Raw genomic sequence first — 13,386 nt, 5'->3', positions numbered from 1 at the left:
TGGAATTGAACCGAATTTTTGGTGAATTTTTGAATGCAAAGGGGGCGGCTGCCTTGATAGTTTAAATAATCCAACTTTGAAAAGGCATTCCTCAATGCAATTTAATGGGATCATTTTGAAATTTTGGAAGTGTAAGAATATTCAAAGCTGAGCTTCTATTAAAATAAATTTCATTAAATTTAAATCAATTTTGAAAATTTAACAAATTTTTGAGTGAAGGAGGATCGGCTGTAATGGCAGGCCCAATGATCCAACTTTGAAGAAGCATTGCTCGTAGCTCAGGTATTAGATTGCCACGAAAATTACAAAACAAGAGCGCCTTAAAGTTGAATTTTCAATACAACAAAAATCACTAGATTTAGAGCTAATTTAGATTTTTGGAAAATTTTTGAGTAAAAAGGGGGTGCTTCCTTCAATCCTTGGATGTTGTCAAGGTACTTCCGCTAGTACCTCTCTTTATTTTATTATTTTATTTTATTATATATATATATATATATATATATATATATTATTTTTACTTTTTTACAGTAATTTGCAACTTCTACATTTCACTTTTGGCTTTAATTTTTAACTTTTAATCTTATCCCTTTTACTTTTATTTTTTTATTTTAACTTTTATTTTATTTTTATTTTTTATTTTTTACTTTTTACTTTTTAAACTTCAATTTTAACTTTCATCTTTTAATTTTTAATCAAACCTTTAAAATATTTAAAATTACTATGGATTAAGGATAATAACTTAATTAATTATTTTTACCATAAGTTATTTAAGAAGTAAAAATTTATATATTTTAAAAAATGATAATATAATAAAATAACAACATGTAACTAAAACGACCTAGTAATAATAATAATAAAAAATTAAACCAAATTATCTAATTAAAAGTAGAAGAAAGAATTGTTTTGCATGAAATTAAAGAGTGAATTATCATTATGAATGTGAGTAATGTTAGAATATTTGATTAATAACTTGGTGTTTTAAGAAGAACAAGTACCAAGTGGATTAGAATTTAAATAATAGCTTTATTTTAAATTCACTTAGTTAATTCACTTATTGTGAGTTAGAATAAACTTCCAATTAGTAGAGGTTTATTTTAGCTCATATACCTCCGACATGTGTTCAATTTGCAAGAGACATGTCTTTACTTACATAGTAAGTTTCATATATGAGCACCATTTCATTAGCTTGTACCACAAGCTATTAATACGTGCAACATGTGGCTAAGTTATTGGCCAAGTTTTTAAGCTATCAATCATCTATAGACATATATATAAATGAATCCACTTCCATACAGCTTCTACAAAGCTTTTTTTATAGAAAATTATCAAAATAATGTACTTTTATCTATTTATAATATCTATGTAACTATTGGAGTAAATATGTATATTTGTGATAGCCTTGAAGTATCTTACAAGAACTTTTGAAGGTAATAAATCATATTGTTTGACAAAATTTGACATAAATATCCACATTTCTTATAATAAAGTATGATCATAAGGTAAATTTGATGCTAATTGATTGCAATTAAATAAAATCTTTGCAAATATAATCATAGTGGCTGTTGCAAATGTCATAGGAATAAATTTCTTCTTCTTGCTATTGTATTATATGAAGTCTTGTTTAAGAATGCTTTGGACAACTACCTGTGGAAATTAAATACAAAATTACAACAATAAAGTCTAAAGAAGTCTAATAAAATCTTAAATAAATTTCAATTAAATTTTAATATTTCTAATCAAATTTTAATTAAATTCAAAAGAAGTTTTGAAAAAATTAAAAAAGAGACATAAGAAAATCATAAATTAATTTTAAAGAAAATTATTAAAAAATTCTTTTTTAAATTAAGAATTAATAAAAAAATAAAAATAATATTAAAAAAAGATCCTAAAAAGATCCTAAGTAATCCTAATTAATCCTAAATAGCTCCTAAATAAATCCTAAGTAAATTTAACTAAATCCTAATAAAGCTCTAAACAAATCCTAAATAAATCTTAAAAAATTCCAATGAAATTCCAATGAAATCCTAAAAAAAAATTAAAATCAAGCCTTAATAAATTCTAAGCAAATATCAACAAATTACAAACAAATCTCAACCAAATCTTAATAAAATTGTAATAAAATTCAAATCATATCCTAACAAAATCTTAATACAACTTTAAAAAAATTAAAACGAATTCAAGTAAACTTTAAGTAAATTTTGATTAATTCTTATAGTTATTAAAAATTTTTAATAGCTATTAATAAAACTTTTGATTTAAATTAAAATTTTGCATACATTTAAATTTATAAGTAAATAATAAGAATTCAAATTTTGAAGAAAATCAATCTTATCAATTGAGAGAAAGAAGACTTTAAACTCTTGGATAGTGGCTGTCTTCTTTTTTCAACATGGATGTTGATCTTTCAGTAGGAATTTTTCTTTTTTCAACCATTCAATGGCTCTTTAATTCCAAAAATGTATAGATTCTAAAGCCTAGTATTTTCTTATAAATTTTTGTTTCATTTAAATTGATAAATTTCAGAAGATCATAAAGAACCTTACTAACTCTTAAATATGAATATCTAAGATTCTAATCCAATAAAACTCTCATATCCTTCAATCTAATTATTTAATTGATATCAAGTTTATAAAATAAATTAAAGAAAAATACAATAAAAAATTCACATAATTTAACTTATAATTTTTTTATAATATTTAGAATATTATAAAATATTTAAGCGTCTTTTTATTTTTTATAATTTTAAACTTTTAAAAACATCTTTTACTTTGAAAAGCTCTCAAAAACTCAATAAGTCTCTAATTTATTTGAAACTAATGCTAAAATAATCCTTGTAAAGTTTTTTTTTCAAAGTCTATATTTTAATGAGTCAAAAAATCCTAAAATTATAGTAAGTTCGTGGTTTCTTATCTTGAAGTTTGATTTCAACTATAGATTACAACCAATTCTTTTTAAGTATCAATTTTTGGCATCTTGAAATAATTTTTGCTAAAAATTATTATAATTTCTCATCTAAAGATGTCAATATCATTTATTTCTTTAATCTACTTTATTTTATCTTCTTTATAACTTTATAAAATAAATAAAATATTATTTAATTAAAAAAATAATATTAACACTAAATTTTTACTACCTTCTTATTTCTAACTATTATTTTGCTATTATATCTTTTAACTAGATTCTTCTATAATAAAATCCATATTTTTATCTTTTATCATATAGTTGTATTACTATTAAAGATAAGAAGTCAATGAATATAAATAAATAAATGAAATTTTTTTCAAAGAAAGATGAAAAAATAGACACAAGTAAATATATATATTTAAAAGAAAGTAAAATAAATATTGGCAAAAGACAAAAAAATTAGAGATCCTTGAAACTAAATTATAAGTAAAAAAAAAAAATTGACAAGAATGAAGAAGGTCTTATTCTTGCCATTATATATACTATCTAATTACAAGTTATGTAGCAATGCTTTGTAGCACCTCCAAATGTGTACTCAAGTCACATGACACTTGTTTAATTTGTAAGAAAAGTTTTTTATATATATGCCACATAGTTAGCTTGTACTACAAGCTACTAATATGTATAGTATATGGCCAACTTATTAATCAAGTTTTCAACCTATTAATCAACTAGAAATATGTATAAAAGAAAGCCATGTTTATAAAGCTTCAAAAAAGCTATTCTAAAAGATATTAGAAAATTTATTTATTTCTATATATTTCTATTTATTTATAGTATCTAAATAATTATTATAATAAATATAGAAGTTCATGACATTATTCCCTCTTTTAGGAACAAATTTAATAAGGAGTGGTGATTACATATTGAAGAAGTCTGTGATTGTCATGTTACTTATTCTACAATTTCTTTCAAAATAAATATGTATAGGGGAATTTGAATACAGAGAAAGACAAAGTGCATGAGTTTTGCTTGTTAGGGTCACACAATTAATTGTATTCTTAACCACTAAAACACTAAGAAATACTACACTGATTTCTCCCAATAACAATATTCCTTCATCAACTGATAACAACAATGTGTAACTCTGCACTCTCAAAAGACCGCTTAAAATACATAATTTCCATCCAACACCAGAAATAACAGACTTTACTCCAACCAATCTGAATTCACAGAATTTTTGTAATCACCAACTTCATTTGTCCAAAACACATACAACTCTCAATAAACAACAATCATAATCTTTCAAAAACTCCTCATATAATTCAATCACTCAATCCTCCAATTACATAATCAATAACTCATAAATCAATCTCTGATTTATTCCACAGACTTACTTCTCAATATTCAAAAACTATCCATTATTCTTCAACTACAAAGAAAACAAAGAAACAAAGAGGTGGCACCAAGCTTACCCTGGGTCATGACTATCACAATCTGGCACTCCAACAAACTTCTACAACTTCTATATAATTATTTCTGATTTCCAGATTCTAACTGTAATCGTGTAATTAACCGCTTTCAATAACTAAATAAATCATCCATCCTCCTAAACTGACTATTCTATGGACTATTAGTCTATTTTATCAATATCTTACAGAAACGAACTAATATCTATTCTACATAGCCCCACTCCTATTTGTGTAGTGTCCTCGCAAACACACAATTGTTACCTTCCTAAAAACTACATAATCGAACTCTACGAAATTACTATTTCTTTTGGTCCAACTGTGCATTCTAAAAGTCTCTTATTCAATTTGACGTCCAACAGATATCTAACTTCATCGGCTCTATATTAGTAATGATTACCACAAAAGGTGGTTTTGATGCGTGTTTAGTTTTCACATTTTGGCCACTGTCTTCTTTGTCCGTAACTCGCTTTGTACTTTCAATTACCATGACGCTTCCTTTGTCAAGCGCATAATTGAAACTATTAATCTTGAAAACGCAAAGAACAGAAGAAAATGGCAATCTAACCAATCCAAAACAACACCACAGAATGACTTTAACTGGTGCCCCACTCCAATTCTTTTACTACCTAGTGATAATGACAACATTTTATCCATATTGTCCATGAAAAGTAATGGGAAGTAATCTTTCTTAGTGGCTGCATTAAGTTTCTAGAAATCCTGACAAATTTAGATTTTTTTGTTCTTTTTCAGCACCATCATGATTGAAAAAACCAACTTATTATTTGGTACCAGATAAATAAAACCAACTTTAAGAAGCTTGTCCAATTCCTCCTTTACTTTGAGGGAATATTTTGGATTAAGGCGATGTTGCTTTTGCTATACCAGTTTAGCATTCTCCTCTAAAATGATACGATATTCACAAACTTCAATGGGGATACCTTTTAGATCATCATAAGTCCAAGCAAATGCGGATTTATGATGCAAGATAAATTTTGTCTAGCAAGTCAACTCCTGTTCCTTAATATCTTCATAGACCTTAATTGACCAAGGCTCTGATGTGGTCGCCAAGTTGATAGTTTGACATAAAGGTGTAGCGGCGATGTTCTGTTTCAACTCCCGTGCGGATTTCAAATCAGTCGGTAAGTCTGACATGTGCGAAGTACTGAATCTTGTGTCCAGGGCACTAACATGGTGCACATCATACTTGGTCATCCAATCAATTCTAACATAATCAAAGTTTTCCGAATCCGTCAAGTATATTAAGTACTCTTTCGAACCTCCACATTGGTACATCATTCCAAGGTGTTGCGCTGCCTCTATGGACGCCTTCGTAATCGGTGCTACTGCATCATCATCGGAGCTAAGCTCATCGTTCGATGTCAATTCACATGCTGGCAATTGAGACTCTCCATTGTCGTAATATGTGAAGTCTTGCTTGAGAATGCTCCAAGCACCTGGCTATGGAAGAAAGAATAGAATTTGCAACAACAAAATCCTAATTCTAATAGAATACTAACAATGCTCTAATTAGACCATAATAATGCTAAACAAGCTTAATTGAATTCGAAAAAAACTCAAAGAAATACAAACAAATGATAACAATTCTTAAAGAAATATTAGAAGGATCACAAATATCACTCAAATACATCTCAATTCAATCTTTATTTAATTTTAGTCAAAATTCTATTGAACTTCATTCAAACTTTAGACCAAAACTAATTAAATCTTAAATCCTAAATCTTAAATAAAATCCTAATAAAATCCTAATCAAACCTTAATCAAATCCTAAATCTTAAACCAATCCCTAAACCAAATCCTAAATCTTAAACCAATCTCTAAACCAAATCATAAATCCTAATCTAAACTCTAATCTAAATCCTAAACCCTAAACTAAATCCCAAATCAAATCCTAAATCCTAACCAAATCCTAAATCCTAAATCAAATCCTAATCCTAAACCAAAATCTAATTCTAAACCAAATCCTAACTCTAAACCAATCCCTAACCAAACCCTAGTAATTCCTATAACAGATATAATCCTCCATAACTAATGAATAAACCATTGATTTTAACTCAAATTTTGCAAAATTTTTAAAAACTAAGTTGGAAATAAGCACAAAAAAATTGAAAAGGATCGGAGTTATCAAATTGACGATAACCTCAAAAATGTGCTTGAGAATTGGCTGGCATCCTTTTCCAATCTTGATACCAATCTTCCAGAGCCAATATCTCTCCTTAACTTTTTAAAGCTCTTACAAAGTCATATCAACTCCAAATCACTCCAAATCAATGCTCATAGAAAGTCTATTCAGTCTGATATCAAACCTCACTCTCTGATCTCCAAAAGAACCCCAAAGTCGTAGTCGAGACTCGGTTTTATGCCCCAGGGTCTGATTTCGACCCTGGTTCATAATCGGCCCTCTCCAGGTATCAATATCTAGTTTTTCTAAGTAATTTTTTTTCTAGAATTTACTCTTAAGTTCCTTCTAAAGATGCCTATATCATTTATTTTTCCAATCTACTTTGATTTGTCTTACTTATGGTGCTACAAAGTAAGTAGAAGTCACCTTTCTAAAAGGCAGCATTGGTACCTTTTAATTTTTCTACCCCTTTGACTATTAACTATATTTTTAAGATAATTTGTTCTAATATTTTAAACTAAGATCTCCTAAATTATAATAATCTCCATATTCTTTCACCTATTAATCGTGTTACATCACGACATCCATCCTCCTTAAATCTGTGCATCCTCCGGCATGTGCCAATGATTCTTCAATATGTTGATGTAGAATGTTCTTCATCTTTGTACAATTCTTGATCTTCAATATGCTCTTCTATTTCAATCTCAATATCTTGTATTGGAGTTTGTTCTTCATTAAAACAAATGCCTTCATCTCTTTTTTAAATAACTTGATTCGTTTGCCTGCTATGAGTACCTTCAATTCTGTACCATCAAGTTCTTGTAATGAATATATTCTATTGTTGTATGCCTTTCTGACAATATAAGGTCCAAACCATCTCTTTGCAAACTTCTTCATAGTGCTATACTGATTGTGTAAGCTACTATCATAAACTAATATCCAATCACCATCTTCAATAGCCTTAGGTCGTAGTCGATGTTTTTTTATCAAATCTTTTCTTATTCTTTTTCCTTGCTTCTTTCAATTTTTTTATTATTATTTCAATATTTTTGGGTCTTCTTTCTAGTTGTTGAATCCGTAATACTAAAAGTTCTTCTCTGTTGAGATCATTCTTCTAAGGCAATACACACCATGTAGGTAGTACATCTTCTATTGGCATTACTGGTTTTTGACCATATATTAATTCAGAAGGCATATAATTTGTTACCGAACTATGACTTGTACGATCTATCCATAGTGCAAATGGTAGTAGTCTAGGCCATTCATTTGCTTTGCATTGCATGCCTTTACTAATGCCTTAATAATAGGTGAATGCCCATGCTCACTTTTACCATTACCTTGTGAGTTATATGCTGTTGATAAAGAAAGTTTAATTTCTATCCTACTAAAGAATTCTCGTACTTTCTTTGCATCCAATTCATCCCTATTTGCCGTAATTTTTCCAATACAACCATAGTGATAAATAACTTCTTCTAATAGAAATTGACATACACCTTTAGTATCTTTTGTTCTTAATACTCGTCCTTCAAGCATATTTGTTAAATTTTCTTGTGCAAGTACCAAATACTTCATTTGTCCAAGTCCCATAGGCATTGCTACTAAATCCACCACCTACTTGTAATGTAAAGCCAAAGGGTATGTTGGATGTAATCCATCTCGATACCAAATATTTGAATATACTTGGCAAGTCTCACAAGATTTTACAAATTTTGCTATGTCTTTGTACATTCTCTTCCACCAATATTTTTCTCTCAACTTAGTGAAAGTTGCCCAAATACCCTGATGCCCTACCCATAAATTTTTATGAAATTCTTTAATAATCCTTTGTTGAGCTTCTAAACCACATATCACCCTTTGTAGTACTTCTTCTCTCTTTTTTGGATGCTTCCATAAATATCCATCATGTAAAAAATATCCATAGGCTTTCTTATGGATTTTCTTAAATTCTTGATCCGTCCAACCTTTTTGTCACTTTAATGTGCTCAAATATGTTCCCAACATCTTTCCATTCATTTTCATATAAATCTCTTAAAAATGTTTTCAATGGTATATTAAAACATACACCCTTCTCCTTTGATAATGTATTGGTATAAAAAATTTTATCCACATCATCTTCTAAATCAATCATCTTTTCTTCATCATTATACCTTGCTCTTGATAACACATCTGCAACTGAATTTTCTTTCTTTGCAATATGTTTAAATTGTGGATTCATAGATTTGATATATGCTATCCACCTCAATATAGTAATATCAAGAGTTGAACAACTTGTAATCATACCTAACAAAGGTAGACAATCTGTTTCTATAACTACTGATGCCTCAATCAAGTACTCTTTTTCATTTTTTATAGCTATTACTACACCCCATAATTCTCTTTTGTTTTGTGCATATGTCCTTTGCCTAGAATTCAATACCTTTGCTCCAAATCTTATTACATATCTATTCCCTTGTTCATCATCTTGTCCAACCATCCAACCTATTTCAATTGGACTTGCATCAACTGTTAATACTACTAGCCTTCCATCTTCATAATTTACTTTTTTCAAAGTTGGAGATGAAAAAAGAAGTTCTTTCAATTTTTCCATAGCTTTCTGTTGTTCTTCTTTCCATTGAAATTTTTTATTCTTTCTTAATAACTCATACAATGAATCTGCTATATGTGCAAAGTGAGGTATCCATATATGATAGAAAATATATGCTCCTAAAAATCTTCTCACTTTCGTTGTATTTGTACATTCTTTCATCATTTTAATAATATCAATCTTTTTTATACTTGGCTTAAGTCCATATGAACCACACATGTGTCCTACCACCAAAATTTCTTTTACTCCAAACATTAATTTTGCCCCTGATAAGGTTAAATGAACTTCTTCCAATCTTTTCAAAATCTTCTCACAATCTTCAATATGATCTGCCACAAACTTCTTACATCCTTTTGAATCCAAAGTCTCATCTTTTCTTTCTTCTTCACATCCTTTAATAGGTATATCATCTAAAAAAGGCATTGTTATCCTTGGAATAAAATCTCTTAACACCTTATGCATTCCATTCATTATATGTGCTACAGAATTTGTAGCTCCTTGTAGTAATGTGCACATTTTAACTAATCCTAATGGTGACTTCATATTTGTCAAATCCCTACTTTGTATTGCCAATTGAAATTGATCATAAAATGAATAAAGATCATCCATTGAGTAGATAGCTCTTCCAACAAATGCTTCTGTAAATTCATCCACAATTGGACTTGAACCCATATTTTTAATAGCTACTTTATTTATGGGTTACATATCTTGTATAAATCTCATTGTTCCATTTTTTTTTGGTATTATAAACCATCGATTAGAATAAGGTGCCATAGATGGTTTCAAAATTCTCATTTTAATCTTTTCATTGAGTAAATCTACTAACTTAGATAAATGTGCTCTTGGTACTGGAATTGGTCGCAAATTCCATGGTTCATGAGAAATAGTAAAAGTAACCATGGGTGCTACAATACTTGGATCAACACACCCAATTTCATGTGCCTCAAATGCAAAAGTATTTCTATGACATAAAAACATATCTGTAAAATATTTTTCTTCACATTTTGTCAAAAATCTATCACATCTAATATTTAATCCATCTAATGTAACATCTATAAATTTATGCCCTATCTTCATTGGATTTCTTAAATTTGGTTGTGTCGATGCTCTACTTATCTTTTCTTCACAATCAGATGTTAGTGGCAAAGCCACTAGCTTGACCTTTCTTGCTACTGATTTATACTTAGTTTCAACACATACCTCTTTGTGACTTAAATTTTCTATAAATACTTGAATTTTATCATAAAATTCTTTAGAACACACATTAATAACGCTATTCTTTATTTGTAACCCACATTGTGATAGATAATTTAATTCTCCCATAGTATCTACAAAACCTACTTCTTCATATGCTCCTGAAATAAATTCATTTTCAACCAATTCTCCATTTTCTTTCAAGTTTCGCTCAATATTTTTAATATAATATTTTTTCCTCTTTTTCATCTTGTCAATAGTCTTAAAAGTCAATATACAATCTTGCGTCATCCCAATAAGTCTGGTAGATAATATTTCTTCTTCTAAATTAAGTTAGAGCTTTTCTTTCTTCAATCCATTGCAACCCCACCTTACAATGGTGTGCCGTAAAAACCCTCAAGTTCTTCAAATTTCTCATTTGATAATGGCTTCTCTCTCAACTTATCATGATTTCTCTCATGATTAGGTACAAACAGTTGAAAATTGAATTATTTTCATCCCATCTTGGCTTCTTATTCTTGCATAGGCTGAACCGTCATTCATTACTTTTGTTTCCATTTAAGTGGAAATAATATATGGTTGTTCCAATATAATAGGATATGTAGACATGTCTTACACAAAAAAATTCTGTTCATGAATAACATTTCCTATTGTCACCTTAATATTTGGACATGCTCCATACAAATCTCTATTTGAATTATTTGTAGCTCTTATTATCTATCCATGTTCAGTATCAATAGGCCATTTTCTCTTGTTATACAATTCTTTTGACATTAAATTGATTTCAGAACCATGATCAATCAATGCTACAACTGGTTCTTCTAAATTTTCCAATTTTATTAAAGTCTCCGTCGTAGCCCTTGCCCAATGACTTTTAGAATAATAGCTAGAAGCTTGAATGACATCTTTCTTTTCTGTAAATCTTACTTGCAAGACATCTCTAAAATTTTATATTTCTTCTTCTTCATCTTCATTTCTTTTCATTGCTCTTATTTCTTATGTATTTAATGTCATAGAGTCTCCTATAGATTGTCGTTTTCTCTTTATTGTATTAATAATAACTTCATGAAACTCACGCTTTGCAATTTCTAGAATTTCACCAATTGTGAATTCAACCTTTCCACTTAAAATCTGCTCCTCCAATACCTTCTTCAAATCTGTAGCAACTTCAATATTTGATTGTAATTTATAAGCACGAGTCTTTGTTTTTTCTTTTTCAAGTTCCATTCTCTATGTAGAAATGTTCTCTATTTTTTCTTTATGAATAGGATTTTTTTGTTTTTGTGCTTTTTCTCCCCTTGTAGTTTTTTTTGAGGGCCCTTCATTATTTTCATCTCTCCTTCATTTTTCTTCTATTAATGCTTTATGTTGATTCGTTGCAATATGAGCATGTACAGATAATCTATCTACTGGATCATCCTACCTAGTAATTTTTCGAATGTTATTACCAATACATTTTAAATCATGTCTAGTAAAATTTTTCTTTTCAGCATAACTCATTGCACTTATCCACAAAGAATTAGATTCTCTTAGAAACTCAAGATTTATACTTAAACATCTACTAGGATCTGCTCCCATCTAATCTGTTGATGCTTCATTGATTGAGATTGTATGCACTTTAAAAGTATCTCCAACAAATAACTTCATTCCTCCTTTATCAAAATTTATTTTTAATTTTTCTCCACTTTCTTTTAAGTGTATCATACCATCTTTAAAAAAAACAACTTCTTTATGTAATGCCTCTGTAAAATCTTCACATTCCCTCCTTGAGTGATCTATGCTATCACACTACATGTACTTATGTACTACACCCTCCATTGGCCCTGGTCTTTATTTTGTTGATATTCTTGATGATTGACCCTTCTCTTCAAGTTTTACAAATTTTATTTGCAAATCTCTCATCCCACGTATGATTTCATCAATTTCTATTTTTTCTTTCTTTGATGTAGCCATTAAAGGTTGAATCAAAGATGTTAGATGGATATTAGATACCTTTATCTTAGATGATTGTAATGGTCTTTGATCATGCCTCATATCTTTTCTCCTTTCTCTTTTTGTCAATGACCTTACAAACTCTTCTACCTTTTTCCAATTTTTTTTCAATCCTTCATCTTTTTCTTTATCTTCAAGCATGATTTCTAAATTCTCTTGCAACTTTCCATCAGCTGTTTGCTGAAAGAGCTCTACCTTACTTGGATCCAATAATTATCTTTCTTTCTTTAATAAAGAAGAATATTACTTTTCAAACTCTTTTAGTAATTCTGTTGCTAGAAGGTCCTTCTTTGGCCTTTCAATCCATTCAAAAAAAGACCTTTTAGTAATCCTATTACTATCTTTCAAAAAAAACTCATTCTTCAATGCTTGAAAAAATTTCTCCTATGAACCTCCAAAATGTTGTATAAGAGACTTTACTTGATTTCTTATCTCTCGTGCACAGGCTAATTCAAATAATTGAACCATCTCTTTTTCTAAAATATGCTTCAATTCTATTTCTTTTATATAACATTTTAAATATTTTGTAATATCTTTTCCTTCAAATTGATCAATCTTGTCCACAACCGCTTGTAATGATTTATTAGCCATACTCTCTTTGCAATCTTGAACCTGTTGCTATTGTTATTGCATGAATAAGGATAAAGTATCAAACATGCTTGAAGAGTTAGGATCAAATGCATACCTTGTCCTTCAATCGAAGCTCCTCTTCCAACTCCACTTGAAGCATCACTTTCAACTCCACTTGAAGCACCATCAAAAATTCTTCCTTCTATTCTCTTTGAATTCTCTCTCCAAAATTCAAATAATCCAAAAAAATAAATAAAATTCCTTCCACCTCAAGCGATTCACATCTGGTTCACCAAATATGTCGTAATATGTGAAGTCTTACTTGAGAATGCTCCGGGCACTTGGCTGTGGAAGAAAGAATGGAATTTACAACAACAAAATTCTAATTCTAATAGAATACTAATAATGTTCTAATTAGACCATAATAGTATTAAGCAAGCTTAATCGAATTCAAAAAAAACTCAAAGAAATTTCAAACAAACAATAATAATTTTTTAAAAAATATTAGAAGGATCACAAATATCACTCAA

The sequence above is a fragment of the Physcomitrium patens genome, chromosome 15, assembly GCF_059467195.1.
Source record: "Physcomitrium patens ecotype Gransden chromosome 15, ASM5946719v1, whole genome shotgun sequence".
Taxonomy (NCBI): domain Eukaryota; kingdom Viridiplantae; phylum Streptophyta; class Bryopsida; order Funariales; family Funariaceae; genus Physcomitrium; species Physcomitrium patens.
Note: the sequence above shows the minus strand (reverse complement) of the source record.